The 20,965-nt window shown below is 30.5% G+C and overlaps 1 long non-coding RNA gene across 1 annotated transcript; it reads right to left on the reverse strand.

The window, feature by feature from the left end:
• Positions 1-258: 258 nt before the first annotated feature.
• Positions 259-15,849, reverse strand: LOC148271066 (uncharacterized). The gene is made up of 4 exons (XR_015825210.1): positions 15,760-15,849; positions 5,369-5,454; positions 3,060-3,162; positions 259-388 (listed from the first exon to the last, which is right to left on the reverse strand). It is a non-coding gene; the product is annotated as an uncharacterized LOC148271066 (long non-coding RNA).
• Positions 15,850-20,965: the final 5,116 nt, after the last annotated feature.

Here is a 20,965-nt window from a genome sequence, read left to right on the forward strand (position 1 = left end):
ATAAGGTTTTTTAAACTGCGATATTTCATTGTTCCTGGACTGGCACCTGAAGACTTAGACTAACCACATTACCTTCATGTAAGAGATGCTTTAAATACGCTGAATTTGGTTTAACAAAGCGTGCAAAAAAGGGAATGATGATGAAAAAAATAATCACAAAATGAAAATATTCGCGTAAATATTATTACGCAATTAATTATCAATTTAATTATTAAAATCAATAAATTAATAAAATCATCTAAATTTCTACTTACGCTCCACCTGTCCTGGTCTTCATGAAGCCAAATAATTTTTGGTGGGGGGTTCCCCTCTACGTCACAAGTCAAGGTCACCGTAGCATCAAGGTCGGTCTCCACGTCACTAGGTCTCGTTCGGAAACTTGGCCCATCTAGAATAAATAATACGATTGCAATTTTAAGGTTTCGTGTATTGTCTTTTGACCTGCGTGGGGTTTTTAAGCGGAAAAATAGCTTAAAAAAGCAGATACCAAAAACGACGCTCGAACGAGTTAATTTTCACAAAAAATAGCGCTTCATGAATTATTATCTTTCACACGAGGCTTCACTCACGTGATATTCGGGAGAAATCATTTGGGTGATACATTAGTTGCGTCGATTATCAATAAGAGATTTTGTTTATCGACAAGAATTAAAAGTAGCGTGGTCTTCAAACTATCTCCATGAAAGAAATACAATGATCCGTTAGTCAAAAGTTACGTTCAAAGATTCGAAACGAAAAGAAAAACCAAACTTATCTTAGATAAACCAAGTCAATTATATTTAAATAATTAATTTCAAATTTATGATTTTCGACACTGAATCTTATTCTTAGTGGTAAGGGTCAGAGCTATACAAGCTCCTGACGTCACTGCAACCTGGGAAGATCTATTGTGACGGGACCCCGTGAATAGTTCTCGCCCTCAAGCCCAGGTCTATAAAGAGCCTGGTGTGGAAGGCGAGAGTTTACATTTTCCTCAAATCCGTAAAGTATCGGGCTATTAGGTAGGGGGCAAACTCTTTGACATCCTCAGGTTTAACTAGTGGTCCCACTAGGATGAAGCTCCAAGTATGATGTTAAACATCACATTCACATTGTGTGCATATGTGTTTCCTCATCTGCACTGCAGAACCTACATCTAGAAGTTTCGGAAAGGTTCATTCTAGCAAGGTGTTTGTTCAATCTGCAGTGTCCTGTAAGAGCTCCAGTGATAACCATCACTTTATTTCAGCTGAATTTTAGGTTAAAAGCAAAACTTTGCGAGTACGCCTTTATCAGTTCCTTTGCATGGTGCTGACTAGGTACTTTTCCCTTACCACTTATTCATTTATCAAAAATTTTGTTCATTGTTAACATATTTCATTATTTCTTAAATGTATATTTTTATTGTTAGGATAAAAAAGTAGCCTATTTTATTTATCATCTTTTCGGCTATTGTCGTGCAAAAAATCAAGTCAATCAACCGCTCCGTAGAGACGGGAAAGACACACAAACAAACGAACATGCGTTTAAATTTATAATATAAGCATGGAAGTAATGATTTGTAATTTTTATCAAATTAATGTAGACATGTCTGAATCTGATCCTCTAAATGACAATTCCTTGAGTTCATGAAGCAATAAACAAACTTCATGATACTAATAGCATACTTCCACTTACAGTTCCAGCACCAATGCATCTCCTATTAAAAAGGGCTTAAGGGTCCTTACGCGCATTCTGTCCGGCTAAAAAGAGACGCATGAGCGTACATACGTAATGAGCGTCCAAAATGCAATAACAGTTGCTTTCTGGATTGTAGGTCTCCAAAATGTTTTACCTGTGACATAAAATGCATGCTGGAAGAAGTCTGTTTTAATTTTTGTGTGTATGCTAAAAAAATGAATGCAAGCATGTTTTTAATTTTTTTTAAGAGTTAGAGGTTTCTTCTAATTCTTCTTTAATTTTTTATCAATTAAAATCTAGTGTAAAAAAATATTTTTTTTAAATTTTATTTATCTAATCTAACAAAAAAAAACAGGAATCAAATAATCGTTTGGTGGGTAATTGGACATGCTACAGTTTTTAAATATTCAAATTCTAATGGTCCACAATAAAAACATGTAGTCCGTTCATTTTAAGAAAAAACACAAACAAAAAAGTGTATATTTTATACAGGGGATAAATAATTGTTAATTATTTTTCATCATTAGATGTTTAGATACTGTAGCACCCAGCCTAGTTTTATTTTATTTTTTTAAATAAAAGGTATCATAGTGCCTTATCTGTGTGGATTTTTAAATATATTTAAAATAAAGCATACAAATGAAAAATGCATTTTTATTGTGATAGTTCCCTTAGAGGCGAAGATTCCCGTATGTGAGTAAAAAAAATAATACTACATATCTATAATAATAATAATAATCATATTTTATTAACAAAAACAACAATTACTGTATCTATTACATACACACTTAGGTAATAGATTTCTCTGGATCATGTCTAGTCTGCCTAACTAGGCACAACCTGTTTTAAGGAAGAGATTTTTATGCAAAAATAAACATTAAAATTACTATTTACTAGTCTATTTACTATACAGTCATACAATATTAATTTATTATTTAAGAACGTTCTTTGAGTAAATTTTCCAATTTTCTGGACCTACACCCAGTAACCATTTTTTTATAAATTTATCAAATTGAATCCGGTTTATAGTTTTGCAATGTTTGGGTAACATATTGAATATTTTTGGGCCCATAAACCTGAAATTTATTTGCCCGAATTCAGAGTTTGTGATAGACCCCATGACTCATTCTCTAGTTTGACTTCTGGTAGTGTGGGAGTGTTGTTTTTGGGATTCGGTAGAATAATTTGCTCCAACAAACATTATTTTTCTAAAAATATATATCTGTTTTATATCTAAGCTCTCAAATAACTTGATGCTGGGGTACCTGAAGTGCTATTTAAAAATTATTTTAATTATTGATTTTTTAGCGGATTTGAGAGGTTTTAATATTAATTTATTAGTGCCTCCCCATGCCATTATACCATAAGTTACAAAAAATGGTTAAGAAGATTATACTTACAGGTAACATCTAAAGTTTCGGAATCTTCACTTCTGCCAACATCATTGTGGGCCTCACATCTTACGATGGAGTTGTGTAATTCTCTTGTCACGTTTCGAATTATCTATTAGAAAAAAAATATATACATATACTGTATACAGTATTTATACAAACATATGAGAACAAGGATATTGCCTTGGGGTAATTTCTTCCTATTTACCCAAGCAGATTGATTTGAGAAAATATAAACATATTGGAGGTAAAACAGAATCGATTTGATTGTTTTTTCTTGAAATAGAAAATACAACTTGAAATATGTGGAACTGTGGGTTTTCCAAATAAAATATATCGCGGCTTTACTGACAGAATGCATTAAGTTATTAAAACAAGTTCCGAAAGAATCGAATTTAAAGCGTTTTTATTCTTTCAACACATTATTTCTCCCACAATTTTCTTTTTTTTTTAAGCTTTGAAAGAGTAATCTTTATTCTAGGTATGGAAGAAAGATCAAGATCTTGCACGTATATTTAAAAATATTTTAAATATATAACGACTGTTGACTTAATGCACTGTATCAGTATAGCCTTGATACGAGGTGTGTTCAGAAAATATCGGAATTTTTTTTAATTTTGCGGGCTTGGAGACTGTCCAAATTTGCTAAAATTGGCTGCCACAGACAAAGTAAACAATGAATACATCTGGAAATTTGAGCATAATTCAAAAACATGTAAAGCAACATAATTTGAAAATAAATTTGACAATCGGACTCTCCCAAGCCGCGTAATTCAAAAATTCCCGTTATTTTCTGAACACACTTCTTATACGCGTATTTCAAATATAAGAGGAACATTCTTCATGGTAAACTTTAAAAGAATCCTAACTATTTTTTTTTTTTCTCTGAAATCTGAAAAGTCAAAATAAACCTTTATCTCCCAGACAAGCATCCCTTCCCTAAACTTCTACACCTCTCCTACCCAGTCGCTTTCCTTTCCGTGTCCGGTTCGTATCGCTTCGTTGGTCAAATACGTTTTTTATCAATTTTTTTTTGTAGGAGAGGGGTGGGAGTTTGTTATGCTATTCTGAGATATCAGAAATTTATTGACAAATTTTTAGATTTTTAAAAAGTTTATCGTAAGGAATATTCCTCTAAAAATTCGTTGTCTGGCCTTGAAACACTGTGTGTAAAACTGATCAATTAACTATTTCATAACAACAATTATTTAAATATTCCGAATGTTTGAGTTTACTGTTTACCATAGTTCACAATGGTTAACAGAGAAAATTTAAAAAAAAAAGCACTTTGGCGAGTTTACTGCTTACGCGGTCTTTAACTTACTGTAAGGATATGATGGATATAATTTTAGAGTCCCAGCAACGCAGACCAGAAACCAATCTCTATTTAAAATTTCTAAATGTTCCACTTTATCTTTTCAAAATTCATTTGTAAACAGAACCTGCAATATATGTAATCAGAAATTAAATTGTATTGATATTATTAACATATGTTTAACTTCCTTTAAAAATTATATTTCCAAAAATAATTCAAGGTCTGATGTTGCGCCTTGAATTCGCAGCCTATATTATGCAGGTTATGTGCAGTTCTGTATGTAGGCACATAATAAATGTACACTGTATGGTCAGCTATAGTTGTATTATATATTATAATGTGCAACTGTGCGACCAAGTAGATATATTTTTAATAATATGTATTACATTTACATTTTTAGTAATATTATAAGTTTTGTATAATTAGTTATTTTATGTTATGTATAATTTTTATGTGACAACATTTACAGTAACAATATTATGTGGAAGCCTCTAATTGGACTTTATGATATGTATTTATACTATAACTGTAGCATATAAATTTACAAATGTCTGTTGGCTTTCCAATGAAATAGAATAGAATAAAATTAAATTAATGGGCACAATATATTCTCTTTAAACTATCAACGACAATAGTTTAAAGAGGTTTTAATAATGGGAGAATAGATGAAATAATCTTTTTTTATTATAAATTAACGTCACCGTTTATACCTTTCTCAAAAAAATAATATAAGCATCTTAAAGCGCACCCAGGGCATAGCCCGTTCTCAATGCGTGAAAGAAACCAGCTGATTATTGAAGCTTATTTTTCAATACAAAATGTATACTGTATTTAAACATCCAAATACCCAGTATGTATATTTTCTTTGCTGAGTTCACTCGCAGATTACATATATTATTTGAAGCTTCTCTATTTGGAGAGTAGCATTTTAAACATTATTTATCTGTTCGCTTTCCAATAAAATAAAATAAATAAAATGACCGTATTTACGAAAATGGCTTACCAAATTCGTAGTGAAATTCCCAATAAGTTCGTCGTTCAAATACCAGCGGTAGGTTATGTTGCTGGGATTGGCGTCCACTTTGCATTCTGAAACAAATACATAATGTTAACAAACTTTCACTTATTTACTAAGATTTTTTTATTTTTTATTCCACCAAAAAATATTTTTCATCAGACTTTATTTGTGAAAGGACAAATATCCTTGCTTTATCTTGTCGAACAATTTAATATGAGGCTTAGATCTAGTTGACACTTTGGATCTAGTATGACGCCAAGACACGTCAAATCACTAAAGCCCGCGGAAATTAGATTTGTTAAAGGTACAAATGACGCGTTTGAAATGTTTCCTTACTCGTGACGTCACAAAGTAGACAACCCTTAGCCATCCGAAGGCGTAGAAAGCATCACTATTCAACCGCATTAAATAAATGTAAAAAGAGTGAAAAACCTTTTCCTCAAATATATTTGAGTGATAACTAATGTGTAATGTGAAATATCCTCGCAATCAAAGTCTTTTTCAGACCCGATAGCGCAAAGGGCCTTGGGTATTTGAATAATGAATAAACAACAATTTTGAAAAAAAACGCCACAGTTACTAATTTCATTTGATTACAAGTTATTACATTATAATTAATTTATGTCTTAATTTTTCACAATTTGAAAATAAACAAAAAATTTAAAAATTTAACGCACTATTATCAATTATTAAAACATTTTTTATCATTTACTGTGAATAATGTACACAGACATTTTATACAATTTAAGTAATACTGATTTTTTAAAATAATAATTAAAATACGAATACAGTTGTATTTCCCCCTCATTTATAAATTTTACTAGTGACCGGACAGAAATTAGTTTAACCTCCCAGCAGTCTGACGATGTCAGTCACGACAAAACCCAGTCTATAGTTAAAATTATAAATAATAGTGGAAGAAAACCATATACGTATGTTTATTATTATAATTAAAATGCAGTTCCACCAAGAAACGCCAGAAGAAAAAGTAAATCATTTTGGTTTTATTTTTTGGATGCATTTGATTAAAATACTGTTGTATTAAAAATGGCTATGCGGATGTTTGTTATCCAGGTGCTAACTCTGAATTACTTGATAAGTTAGAACAATTGCAGAATGTTTGTATACGATATATCTTTGATCTTCGCAAATTCGACTACATTACCGAATATCGCACGCAACTACACTGACTCAGTATCAGGCATGGAAGAAACATTTACATTCTATCACTTCTTCACAATTTTTAAAACCCTTTTCATACCCTTTCATTGCTCTAATTTTCTTGCCTCCTCTTTCACAGTAGTAGCTGCTCGATTGTGGAATAATCTACTCACTAATGTTAGAGACGCTTCTTCTTTATTAACATTTAAGTCAATATTAAAATGTCACTATCTAAATATTTAAGTTGTTCCTTTATCCTTCTTCTTTCCACCCCATCCCCTCTCCACTCTTCATAATATAGTGTTAATCTTTGTTTTTAATTTTTGTCTAAAATTGTTAGATTCCATATGTTCATGTACTTGTAATTTTCTCAAACTGAACGGTTTGGGTAGGTAGGAAGAAATTGCTTTAAGGCAATATGCTCGCCCTTATATGTATATAAACCGTATATGTATATAAAGTGTGAAAATAAGTTAATAAAATAATAATAATAAAATAAAAAAATAAATTAATTTTTCTTAATTTTATATATATAAAGCACTAACTAAATATTTTAAATTATCAATCTTAAATGAAAAAGAAAGGCGAATTTTGCTCAAAATATAAATAAAGCTTAAAATCATATTTTTTAATATTGAAGTGCGTGTACCTCTTAAAACGATTTATTAAAAATTGTACGACGAAAATCCAATTCAAATACCTTATGAGGCCTTTATTAAATAAAGCTTATTAAAAAGTCAGATTTTTATCCGATGATATTAATTTTATTAAAAGTGAAATCACTGACTTTCCAAATTTGATAGGCATATTTCTCTTCAATTGATGTCAAAAGCAAATTTTCCATTTAATATTTGTATTGATGGCGTCTCATTAAGAAGTAATCCTCTTCGCCCAACTCTCAAGAACCTTTCTACAAAGAACATATTTCGATAAAATACCACTCTAGTTAGAGTATGCCCTTGTTCCAAAGTTCCTTCCCCCGGTTTTCATACACGCCCCTGTACTACAAAGGCGTGCGAGGATTTCCACAAAGCACGAAGTAAATCGAATAAATAAATGGGTTGATTTATTAAAATCAATAAAAATATCAGTTTGATGATGTCGTGAGAGCAATGAAAGCAGACGCGAAACCTAGAGTAATTTAGCTCTCATCTGTTAATAACATTTTCTATCAAATTATTGTATTTTAATTGCCTTGTATCAAGGCAAGAATTACATATATTTATTTAGTCAAATCAAGGGATATTCAAGGCAATATTCAATTAAAATAAAAAATACCACCAACTGCTCCAATAGTTTTACAATTCATTTTTTATTCCCTGAGCTTATGTTAAAAGCTGTTGAATCTTTTGGTCCTGATTTTGACTTCGCTGTCCAGACACGCACTTTTAGAAATTTATATACCCACGTAGATGAGTTATTTGCCAAAATACCTCGTTTTTGTCTGCAGGTATGTAAATATATGAAATATTAACTTGTAAAAATAATTTAAGTTCACGAAAAACTGTAACAGGTAACAATTGATCTTGTAAACAAAGCAGATTATGAAATAATAAATGTATATCAGTTGTAAACTTATTCTTATTTTTAGTGGTGAGGGTCAGTGCTATGCAAGCTCCTGACGTCACTGCGACCTGTGAAGATCTATTGTGACGGGTCCCCGTGAATACTTCTCGTCCTCCAATCCCGGGTCTATAAAGAGCCTAACTACTGTATGGAAAGCGAAAGTTTTTAATTGTTTAATATAAATACCCTTAAAAATTATTGTTATTATCTCATTTAGGTTTTTAATTTTTTTATTATTGCGCGATAAAAAAAAATTCGTTTTAAAATAACAAATCGTATGATTTTCTAATTTTTCGTACGTTTTAGCTTACTACACCCTTAACTTGGATGAAAAATGTTCTAGTTACTACGTAACATAAACTTTTTTTTTTTTTACGGAATTTTAAATAATATCATCATAAATGTATCTCTTTTATTTTTTGTTTTATCAATAAAGTATGCAATAAGATAAAAAAAATATAACGGAATTTTTTGATTTACATCACTTATAAAAAGTGAAACGTTAAACTTTGTGAATTTTTTAAAATTCATTGAATAAATTCGGGGTACCTCAGGGAAGTACATTAGGGCCTACATTATTTCTAATATATGTAAATGGACTATGTAACTTGAATGTTGATGGACGCATTGTAACTTTTGCAGATGATACGGTGCTTTTATTCCATGCTAAAAGCTGGAAAGAAGTGTACAGTAAAACTGAGAAAGGCTTGGAAAAGACGAAAACATGGCTAGATTATAACTTACTTACACTTAACGCGCACAAAACAAAATATTTGACTTTTAGTATAGACAAACGGAATCAGCCAATAGAAAGAACCCTTAAAATTCATGAATGTACAAATGCAAGAAACAGCGACTGTGACTGCCAAACTATAGAAAAGGTCGATCATATAAAATATCTAGGTATGCACATTGATAGTTATTTAAAGTGGAACATACACGTAGATAAGACAGCAACCAAACTAAGGAAAATGATATATTTATTTAAAAACATTAGAAACATCCTAAACAAAGCAACTCTAATTAATGTATACTATGCTCTAGCACAATCAACTATTAGTTACGGAATAATAGGATGGGGAGGAACAAATAAAACTACTTTAGAGCCATTAATAAAAGCCCAAAAAGCCTTACTAAGAGTAGCCAGTAAAAAGCCTTACCAATACTCTACAGACAGACTTTTTACAGAATTTCCAGTACTAGACATAAGACAAATATACATAAAGACAATTTTAAGACATTTCCATCAAAATCCTGACAGACATAATGACGGACAACAAATTTACGACACTAGGCAAAGACAAAAGACAATACTTCTGCTTCCAAAGAAAAAAACAAATTACGGACAAAGGCATTATACGTTTCTGGCCCCTAAGCTATACAACTTTTTAAGCAAGGACATATTGGCGAACAAAATGAAAAACAATATTTTCAAAGCTAGAGTACATAAATGGATTACTAAAAAGACTAGACAGGAAGCTGAGGAATATGTTTCATATATAAGAATGTAATTATAGTTTCTTGAAAATCCTTTTTCGTTTTATTGATGTAGATATGTTTTAATTTCTAATTATTTTTTTTATTTCTTTTAAATTTTTATTTCTTTTAAATTTTTACACAATTGATGTGAAATTATGTACAATTATGTATGAATAAAAAATACACTGACACTCCGGAACGTGCCTATGGGCCAGTGGAGTGGCTATATCCATAAAAATATATATAAATTGAATGTACCTACCTATTGTATAGACATTTTGTTAACTATGTATTTGTATTGTATTTTATATTGGATTAAATAAATAAATAAATAAAAAATAAATAAATAAATAAATTACTGTTTTGAGACCCGCGTAGACACCATTACAATAATCGACTCTAGACACTACTAATGCATTTATTAATTGACGGGCGGCATCAACTGGCAAATTTTTGTGTATGCATTTAATCTGTCTCAGCTGGTAAAAGCATGAACTGAACATGAATGAATGTTACACAGTGTGTAAAATGGCCACTTAAACTAGCCATTGACAGGTCATACGCCCTGTAGATGCTTAGACTTCAATATTACCTTCTCTTAAATGTTCTTCATCTCTGGAGTAATATATTTATAAAAATAGCATTTTTTTTAAATTGTAAAAATGTACACTTATATTATTTAAATAAAAAAAAATAGAAAAAAAATAATACCGCAAAGATACGTTACGCCCTTGTGTAATCCTCCACATACACATTCAGAGTTTGAATAAGAGATGGAAATAAGAAGAGAGTGGAGAAAACCCATAACGAAATAAGGGGGGATGAACTTATACTAACAGAGCCTCGATCTATACTTGAAAAAAATGAGAAAAATGTATCGAATATATGAAAAAAGGTGATAGAATGTGAAAAACATTTGCAGACTAAGGGACTGATAACACTCCCGAGATGTGAGCAAATAATTTACTGTAAATATGTTTACCGTAATCAAATTTATGTATCCAGGTGGAAGAAGAATACAGCTTTGCGGAGAAATATAACAAAACCCCTAGACGAGTGTTTTAGACTCGATGGCCGCCATTACAAACGCTATCCTTCTCGGTGCATATCGAGACGGCGTAAAGTAAAATTCATTATTTACGAAAATGTGTATATTAGTACGCTGATTTAAAATATCTTCGTCGTTAACCTAGAATTAAACATTTCTGGGGAAAAAAAAAATTCAAACAGAAAACTTAATTTGACTTTTTTAAAATTATTTTTTTTATTAATAAATTTCATAAAAGGTACATGTTTTTTTAAAATTCTATACAGATATACTTTTATGCATGTAGTAAACGTTATTACTGTAACTCTCCAAAAAAGAAACTAACTCTTGTGCTTGGAGAGTGACTTACACTGTTGTAGATGTTTATTTATAATAGTTTATATAATTTAAAATATAAGAGTACATGAGAAAAACATAAAAACATAGGATGCATAAAGAAAAAAACGTAATACAACAATACATTCATACTAATTAAAATTTAATGTAGTTTTCACACGTGTTCGAAAAATTTCTTTAGATTTACTTTATATTTATTTATTGATATATTATTTTTAATAGTTTTTAGTTCGTTGAGGAGATTATAATAATTTTTTACACCTTTGAAGACAAAGCAATTTTGACCATGACTTGTGTGGAATTTAGGAATTTTAATATTATGTTGGTATCTGAGTGACTTATTCATCTCAACTAACTCATACTTTGTAGATAAAATGAAGATAAATGTTAACTTCCCAATGTAATATGAGCCCAGGTTATAATAATGCCTCATAATACCTTTTAATAACGCCTCACTGAGATGGTTTTGATTAGGTTGCTCCCTTCTTCGATTCTACTGAGAGCTTCGTTATTAGTAATGTGGTCTCTAAAAAAATCCTGACCGTACATCAATATGCTTTATATATATTATGTCTTGGAAAATTGCTTGCGGAGTTTAAGGTTAATGTTGTTTGACTTTAAAATCTTTTGTTTTTTGTTAAACGAAAGCCTTGCTTGATGTATGCGGCAGTTGACTTTTCTTTTTGTTCCATATATAAAAAATGTAATAAGTACGCTTTTGCGCATCTCGACGCATAGCAATGATTGTTTTCATACATGGACATATTAGTAAAGCAGTAATGGTATCCATTGGTCAAAAAGCATATGAAGTCACGCTATTGGTTTTCGCAAAACAAAGTTCTTGTGTGGCTATGAAGTCGCGCTAGCCTTCATACGATACAAGACTCGATGTACCTCTCTAATTTTTTAAAATTATGAAGTATTATATTTTGTTATCTTCAAATTGACATTTTTTCACCAAATTTAGAAAGTAAAATTTGTATAATTATGCAGAACTTGAATACAAAAAAATATTTATTTTTTTTTGTTTGAAGAATGGATGTGACGTCAGTATATTCATAATAGTTGTTGATGGTTTAGATGCATTGCGAAACGTAATTTTTCATTTACAATTTTTTTTTACATTTTTTTTTTTGCACCACAACAGGCCATGAGGCCTAATTACAGTGGTGAATTAAATCACAGAGCACCCAGGCTTGAGAAAAATCACATTTTTAATTTTCGTGTTCTCACCGGGAATCGAACCCGGAACCTTCCGTGCGTGAGTTCAGCGTCTTGACCACTACACCACGGAGGCCAAATTGTTTATATCCCGAGGGAAGCAGTAGAAATAAATTTGTTGATTAACTGCACAACAGTGAAAAAGTAACTTGAATGAGTGAATAATTTTGGACACATCGTTGATGAACAGTGTAAAAGAGCATAGGACCAAGCACGGAACCTTGTGGGACGCCAGGTTTAAAAAGCGTAAGAGTAGATTTTTCACATGCAACATCAACTGATTTGCATTCGTTCCGAAATATTAGATTGGGTTCATGTCTAGTAAGCCCAGAAATGTCAAAAGTTACTTTCAACATGAAAACTATGGTCAATTGTATCAAACGCAGCACTCATGTTAAGGAGAGCAAGTATCGCTAGTTTTTCAGACTTAGTTGCCAGAGATATATCTGATCCTCAACAGTCCTTTTTCAATCGAGCAATATTTTCTGTGAGCTAGTTGGAAGTAAGAGAGCAAGGTGTTATTATTATAAGTATGATCATAAAAAATCAAACCATTCAATTTAAAGTTAAACATAGGCAGAATGGTGATGTTACACGACACGTAAAGTTGCCGCTTCAACCTAGACTTCCATATATCTTTCTCTAAAATATTTTCCCTTTCTGTTGCAATAAATTTCAAGAAAATATGATATTCGAGTATTCCTGACCATAACTTCTAATATAAATAATATGAATATATTTTCAGATTCCATACGCTATCTAAACTCATTTTATGAACGTCTATGTTACAAAAATAATCCCGTATTTTATATCGCTTAAGGTTCCTTCAATATGGTAAATACGTTCACTATTATTTGTATTAGATTTCTTTTAGCTTCTTTTTACCGCCTTCCATTCTCCGGTACCGATTTGAACATTGGGTTCAGATGATGGTTATCTTGTATTTGAAGATAAATATGATATCAAACCTGAAAATAACGTTTCGCAAATAATAAACATTTTACGTTATCCGTTATCAGGGTAATCTGTGAATGTGAACAGAAGGAATACAAGCATTATTTATTGAGATTATTATTGATAAATTTTTCCACAGTTTTTTGTAAATGATGTCCCGAAATTTTGCCAGCAAAAAAAAACAGCAGAAAGCTGACCAAGATTATTAAAAATGGAGTACTTCATGAAAGAACGACGCGTTTTCACTGTTGATCAATATTTAAAACGCAATAAACCAAATCAGTTAGACGCTAAAACAATACTTACAGATTAATAAACTATTCTTACTTGAAGAAAAAAAAAACTTTTTTTCCCATTGAGTAATAGTATTGATTTTAGGTAATTTATAAACAAATCCAGTAATTTCTTTAAATATCTTAAGCTCCTGGGAATTATGAAAATAAAACTATTTTTTTAATGGTTGGTTGGAAGAAACTGTAATTTGGAAATATAATTTCAGTCCCTGGGCCTCAATTATGAATTCTATCTTCATCTGTATATATCGAGGCGGTATACTTAACTTGTGTACTATCTGTATCAACCTCGGTAAGTTCTACCTACTTGTCATATCGACATCATACGATCGAAACAAATCATCAATTTAGTCCGCGTTCCTTACGTCATAAGCATTTAAAATAGTTCAAATTTTTATTTAAAAGAGGCTTCTGTGATAAAAAATGCTTACTTTAAAGTGATTATAAACTCCAAAGAGTCCCGATTCAAGCAAATGATTCTCGCTTGAACATTATTTTTATATAACTTTTGACAATAATCAAGACAGTATGCTTAACCACTGTCTGTCTTTAACTACCGAACGATTACGAAGTCGGCTCCTTCAACGTCTCGATACGTATACTCCGGAAGATAGTTAAACGGACGGAAAAAGTACAAAAAACGAATTATTTTTTATAGTGGCAACTTTCTTAAGCCTAGATTCTCTTATATGCTAAAAGATAAGAATCTAGTGATATTATTTTTGCATCTAGCCACTTTTTTCGAGAACTGACAATAATGCATATATTTAATTCGACTTCAAAATTTACTTATTTCTCTCTCATATTTTTAATAGGCTCTTAAGAGAAAAAAGGCCACATGAAAACGATGAAAAATAAAAAAAAAACGTAATTAAAGGAAAAATGGCTGGGTGGAATTTTTTTTTGACACTTTTAATGCGTAGATAAAAGTATTGAGGGGCTCTAGACCCATCGATACCAACCGATTTACTTACATCAATACTTAATGGTGAAGGGATTGGTCGCGTATCTTAGTAATCGGTTGGGAGAATTTTATCTTCAATTATGACGTCATACTGAAGCTATGTCATTTTAGAGTGTAAATATGTGTACCGTAACGTACGCTTCCCCTTGTTTCATATCGATGTATGTAATCGCTAGAGAGAATTTATCTTTAATATGTTTTAATTTGAATTGTTTACATATATTTTTAGTTTTTTACCGATTTCATTTTTTAAGATCCTCATTACTTCTTAATTTGTTTTTGTTATGAATTTTTTTATTACATCTTTTACTTTATTTTTTACTATGGTTTTTTTTTTCTTTCTACTTGGTATTTTGCTATGTTTTTTAATATGCTCTTTGCAATACACATACATTCTTTTTTTTTACCATTTTTTTACTTTTAAATATGTTTCTTATTGTGTATTCTGTTTTTATTTCGCATTTTACTGAGTTTTAAAACATTTCGTATCCGTATTTATATATTTTTAATGGTTTTACAATGTTTTCACTGCATTTTTTACTATGTTTTTACTACATTTATTACATTTATTACCTGTTGCGACATACATTTATTTGCCAAGGTTGATTCAAGTGCGCCCTTTACTTTGTTCCCGGCACTCACCTTCCTTTCAATATCTTTCTCAGTCATTCCATCCCTAGTAAAAATACTAACCCCTTTCACCGAGATTTCACATTTAGTCATACTTTCAAATCTTTCAAAAGCCATCACATTCGATTTATCGACATGCATCTGCAAATCGCTTCCCTTGCATACATTATAGACCTTTGTTACCAAGAATTGCAGTTCCTCTTTGTTGTTAGCAAGAAGCACGGCATCATCAGCATACAAAAGACAATTGACATTTAAATCACCCTTTTTTGCTCCCATTTTTAAGTCTTTCAGTTTTTTCATGCAGTTATCAATATACACGTTAAACAGCCATGGTGACATCACACATCCCTATAGATGCCTATAGAAAATATTTAATAGTGGATCTAAAAATATATCCATGTAATACTCCAAAATTTACAGTTTGTTTTTGACTTTTTTCTTTTTTGTATACAGGTATATTGCTTCCATTTTTTTAAGTAAGATTTTAGTAGTTTACATGCTTGATTGTAAAATAAATTACAAACACACATTTTTTTTATAAAAACACGTTTAACCCTGAATATGGCTCCTGCAATGGTTTCTGAAACGTTGGAACAAATCCAACTTACGTAAGATCATCCAAAAAAGATACATATCAATAGGTTGTCATGTTTTTTTAAAGCATATTTGGCGTTCGTGTTTAAAAATACAATAAAATATATAAAATATGTTTTTGACTTACCTAGTTGTAGATCGCTCCCTTCTTTCGCTTTGCCCCCCGATCTCAAATCAGGGGGGGATTTCAAAGACACAACGGGGGCATGTCGCACCTGGAAAGTAAAAAAACAAAATACTTTTTACATTTGAAACACTAAATTTGTGTGACATTATTTTCCAAAAGACTGAAAATGTAAAACAAAATTTAAAATAAAAATAAGTGCACATCTCGTATAAATAGTGTAGCGAGGGGTTTTTCAGAAAAATATGTGTAAATTAATAAACGATATAATTTATACACATTCAATTTATATTCTTATGCATTACGTTATTTTATTGTGTTGAAGTACACAAGGTTCTTGGCCTAGATAGGAATACGTTTTTTTTTTGTAATTTAAAATATGTATTTGCATGAATAAAAAAATAAATAAGTAAAATTATGTATTCTTAGCACACATATTTATACATTATATTTATGTAATGATGATTGTTTATCAACAATATTTTGAGTTTGTCCAAATTTTTGTAGACAAGGACTGGATTCAACTCCCTGGGGAGCTGTTTATATTAACATATTGCAACAGAGATGAAGAACATTCACAAACATCAACAGATGAAAGAATTTAAGGAATATATATGTTCAAATATGGGCAGAATGGTGAATGTTACACAGTGTGTAAAGTCGCCACTTAAACTAGCTATTGACAGGTCATAAGCCCTGTAGATGCCTAGACCTTTAAATTACGTTATCTTAATTGTTCTTCATCTCTGTTGTAATGTATTGATGATTATTTAATTTAAAATGATTAGCTATGTATTAACAATAGTACGTTTAGTTTTTTTGTTATTGTTTGTCGACCTCGTGATGTAGTGGTTGGCTAATTTGCCTACCACGCAAGAGGTCTCGGGTTTGATTCCCGGCATAGTCGACATGAAATATTTATTTAAAATTATGTTTTTACACTCTTATATTTCATAGTACCTGGACTGGCTCCTGAGGCTTAGGACTGATAATATTGCCTTCATGTAACAAAATATTTTTTATTTTTATTATTATTTTCTAACTTTTTGTACATAATATTAATTGGAAGGCTTATTGCCAAATGGCAATTCCACATTCGAGCCGCAAGGACACTATATGAGAAGAAAAAAGAGTTGTGGATGTATTAAGAGAGTGTTTTGAGAATAAGAACGAAGAGGTTGACCATGAACTGATAAGCGTTGAAATTTCGTACGGAGGTATATACATTGAAAAGAATTGAGAGGGAGTGATAGTCCCTTTGCTGTCTGAAAATATCTAGATAAGCTTCGATTGGTATACCAATGAAGTGCCCTATGCACCATTTTGTGTGGAAAAGGGAATGATGATGATGATAATATAAGTATAGAAATACTAATCTTTTTTTTTAAATCTCCATCTCACAAAAGATTCCCTGGTATTAAATGTGTATACTTATTTACGCAATAAATTAATAAATTAATGAATATATTACAATGGAATAACTTTGTTTTTTATATGAACCACATTTTTTAATCATTTTATAACCAGTAACTATATCTTACTAAGTAAATTTTACGTAGTGTAAGTTTGTAATTAATTCTGAAAAAGACGTAGCCGTAGGCGTAGACGAATTTGCCAAAACTAGTTGGTTATTAAGTTATAAAAAAATAAATTGGTGCATATACAAAAACAAAGTTCTTTCATTAATAATAATAAAACAAAATATTTATCAACCATTTTTTTGACATGTGGAAACGTTTGTTATTTAAACGATCACTGGTTGTGTGTAGATATAGTAGCACACGTTTCTTAAATTCTGTAGTTAGTTAATTAATTTACAAAATAAATGAAAGTTCTTGTAAATAAAATTTATTTGTTAATATTCATGGTACGCAGTGCTTTTTACTTTACAAAAATACATATCTAGTAGAAAATAAACACTTCAATAATTATATTTAAATTGATACACATTAGTGAAAAAGAAAAAAAGAAGATTATCAACAATTTAATTGGCAAAGTGGCGACATTATTGAGTCTTTTTTTAAATCAATAATTTGGTTCCAAAAACGGAAAAAAGTTCTTATGTACGAAGTCTACGTAAAAACTTAAATATGCAACTACTATGGGAAACGGGAAATCAAAATGACATAAACAGACTACAAAGACAGCAAAATAAAATATTAAAGTTAGATGACCTTCCCCATCCATCAGCAACTAGAGAACTCTTGAAACAAACTAAGCAATTAAATATAACTGAACTCTTTGAACTAGAATCATTCAAATTTATTCATAAATTAGCCACTGATGCAATTGTAGATGAAGAACTAAAACTTGAAAACATTGTAGTAAATATTTGTTTATTTATTTTGTTCGTTAACGCCCAAAGGGCATTTACAAAAAATAAAAATGAAATACATGCTAACATACTAAATAATAAACAGAATATAAAGAAAAAAATTGTGAAATTAGTTAAAAAGGATATGATAAAAAGTTTTACAAAGTAAAAAAAAAAAAAACAAAGGCATGCAAGAAAAAACAATAAGCATATAAACAAAAAATGCGAATATATAAGCTTATAAAATAATTTCTGTAAAGCAAACAAAAAATAAAGTGTTACGGTAAGCAAGAAAGACATTTTTTAGTTAAATTCATAAACAAGCAAGAATATTTTATCACGAAAAAATAAGAAATAAAAATATGTAAATATGAAATGCAAATTTGCCAATACTACAATGCAATTTGACATAATAGTAATAAATAAAAAAACAAGTATATGGTAATAAAAATAAACAAGTATTTTTTTAATTTATGGGATTGAATTGTCAAATATGGACACAATACGAGAGTATCAGAAAAATATCATAAACAACCTTCTCAAACAAGACAAAACAGTCAAGACTAATAAACCAGGGACTGAAATTATACAATAAACTACCAGACAAAACTAAACAAAAGACTCAGACAAACTTTTCAAAAGATGTAAAAAATATTACTATCAACAACCAGAGTATGAACGAAAAATTATATGTTATTTTTGTAAAATGAATGTAATAATCTGTAAGGGTTTTTAAATTAATTTTAAAAAGTATTTTGTTTAAAAAATATATAGGAACTGATAGATTTTTTCAAGTATTCCGCTATACCGAACATCTTCGCTTGCTTTATTTATCTTTAGTGTTGAAGTAGAATGTTTGTTTGTAATTTGGCTTATGTGATTTTTCTAATATACTATGAAATAAATAAATACTATAAAACACATTTAAATAATATTTGGATATAGATTATGAAAAAAAAAATGTGCATTTAAAAATTTAAAGATATACGAAACGTAAGTATATTAAATACAAAAATCAATTTTGTTCAATTATATTTTTAAAAAATAAAAAATTACAATGATAACAATTAAAAATGAAGTAAGTACGTAAATATGGTAGTGTTGATTAAATTTAAAATATTATAAGGGTGGGTTAGTAAAAAAAATCACGGATCGCGTACATAAGTGCGTAGCATAGAATTTTATTCTGCTTGAAAACAACGAAGAAACGAAAGCGCAGAGCCGGATCAGATATGATAGGCTAAATAGTAGTAAGATATAGAAATATGGGAAGATAAATAAGGAATATTTATTACGGTTTAGTTTAAGGTTGTATTTTCCCAAAATAAGATCACGGCGTAATTTGAATTTATTTACAAAAGCAAAAATACATGGGGAAATAAATGAATTTGGGGTGTTTCTATTACGTACAAAATATGTACGAGTATAAACGTGAATTTTTCATTGAATTTACAAATGAACATGAATATAAAACCTGTATTTAAACGTTGATACTTAAGATCGACCACTACGTGTCTCACATTAAATAAGGTGTTCGTATGAGTCACAAATTTAAAAAACAGGCATCAAAAGTAAAACAAAATGATAAAAGTATTCGTCATTCAAAAGAAAAATTTATGTTATAGAAGATATTGAAAGAGTTTTTTCTTAACGTATATTATTTTATTTGATTACAAGCCGGGACGAAAATATAACTAAATGTGAGATCAGCGTGAACGGAGATATTTTGAATCAGGTAGAAGAATTTGTGTACCTGGGAAGTATGTTTACTAGGGACGGAAAGGCCGAGAAAGATATTGAAAGGAGGGTGAGTGCCGGGAACAGGGTGAACGGTGCACTAAAATCTACTTTGGCAAACAAATGTTTTTCGCAGGAGGCTAAACTAGCAGTTCACAACGAATTTCTAGTTCCAACTCTAATGTATGGGAGCGAAGTATGGAATTGGAAAAATAATGATGAAAGTAGATTGAATGCTGTCGAAATGCGATCCCTCAGGCAAATGTGTGGTAAAACGATGTATGATAGGTGCAAAAATGTCGAGATCCGTGAAGTGTGTAAGGCTGAGACATGCATTATTGACCGAATCAAGAAAATGGTGCTGCGTTGGTTTGGACATGTAGAGCGAATGGACAGCGAAAGATCGGCTAAAAGGATCTACGATGCAAATGTTGATGAATGCAGAAAACGAGGAAGACCGAAAAAGACATGGCACGATCAAGTCCATCAAATACTTGAAGATGGACATGTCAAAAGTAGGAATAATCGGCGTGCGTGCATGAGAAGATGTATGAATGTAGAGGAAGCGAGGTCTGTATTCCAAGATAGAGTGTTATGGCGTTCTATTCTCTCTGCCTACCCCTAAGGGGAAACGGCGTGATGGTTTGTTGTTGTTGTTGTTTATTACAAGCCTTCAAAATGAAATGTCGATTAGGCGAAAGTCAGCATTTTCGACACATCCTTTTTTTCGAAAAGAGAAATGTTTCAGTTATTATTATTTATTTATTTATTTAAATATTTAAATTTTCAGACCATTTTCTAAAAGTCGTAAATGGAAATCAAGTTATGGTAGAGTGGAATTTGAACCCCGGACCTTTGGCCTTGAGTCCACAATATTACCACGGGACCACAACCCGGTTTTAAACCGGTTATAACCCGATTTTGGTCGCGTTCAACGAGGAAATAAAGCTTCATAGCGCTTACGAAGGTGATATGAGTTAGTGGCTAATTGATTTTCAAATATTGAAGGAGAATTACTGACTAATTTTTGAGTTTTAAGGCATAATTTGTTTCCTTTTTTCTAAATAGAGTACAAGAGACTATAAAACTATAAATAAAGCAATTTAAAGTTGAAGTCAATAATGTATTGTACTTAATTATTTTACAATTCAATTTTTT

The sequence above is a fragment of the Micrasema longulum genome, unplaced genomic scaffold, assembly GCF_059751315.1.
Source record: "Micrasema longulum isolate JH-2025_06_02 unplaced genomic scaffold, ASM5975131v1 h1tg003134l, whole genome shotgun sequence".
NCBI classification, from domain to species: Eukaryota; Metazoa; Arthropoda; class Insecta; order Trichoptera; family Brachycentridae; genus Micrasema; species Micrasema longulum.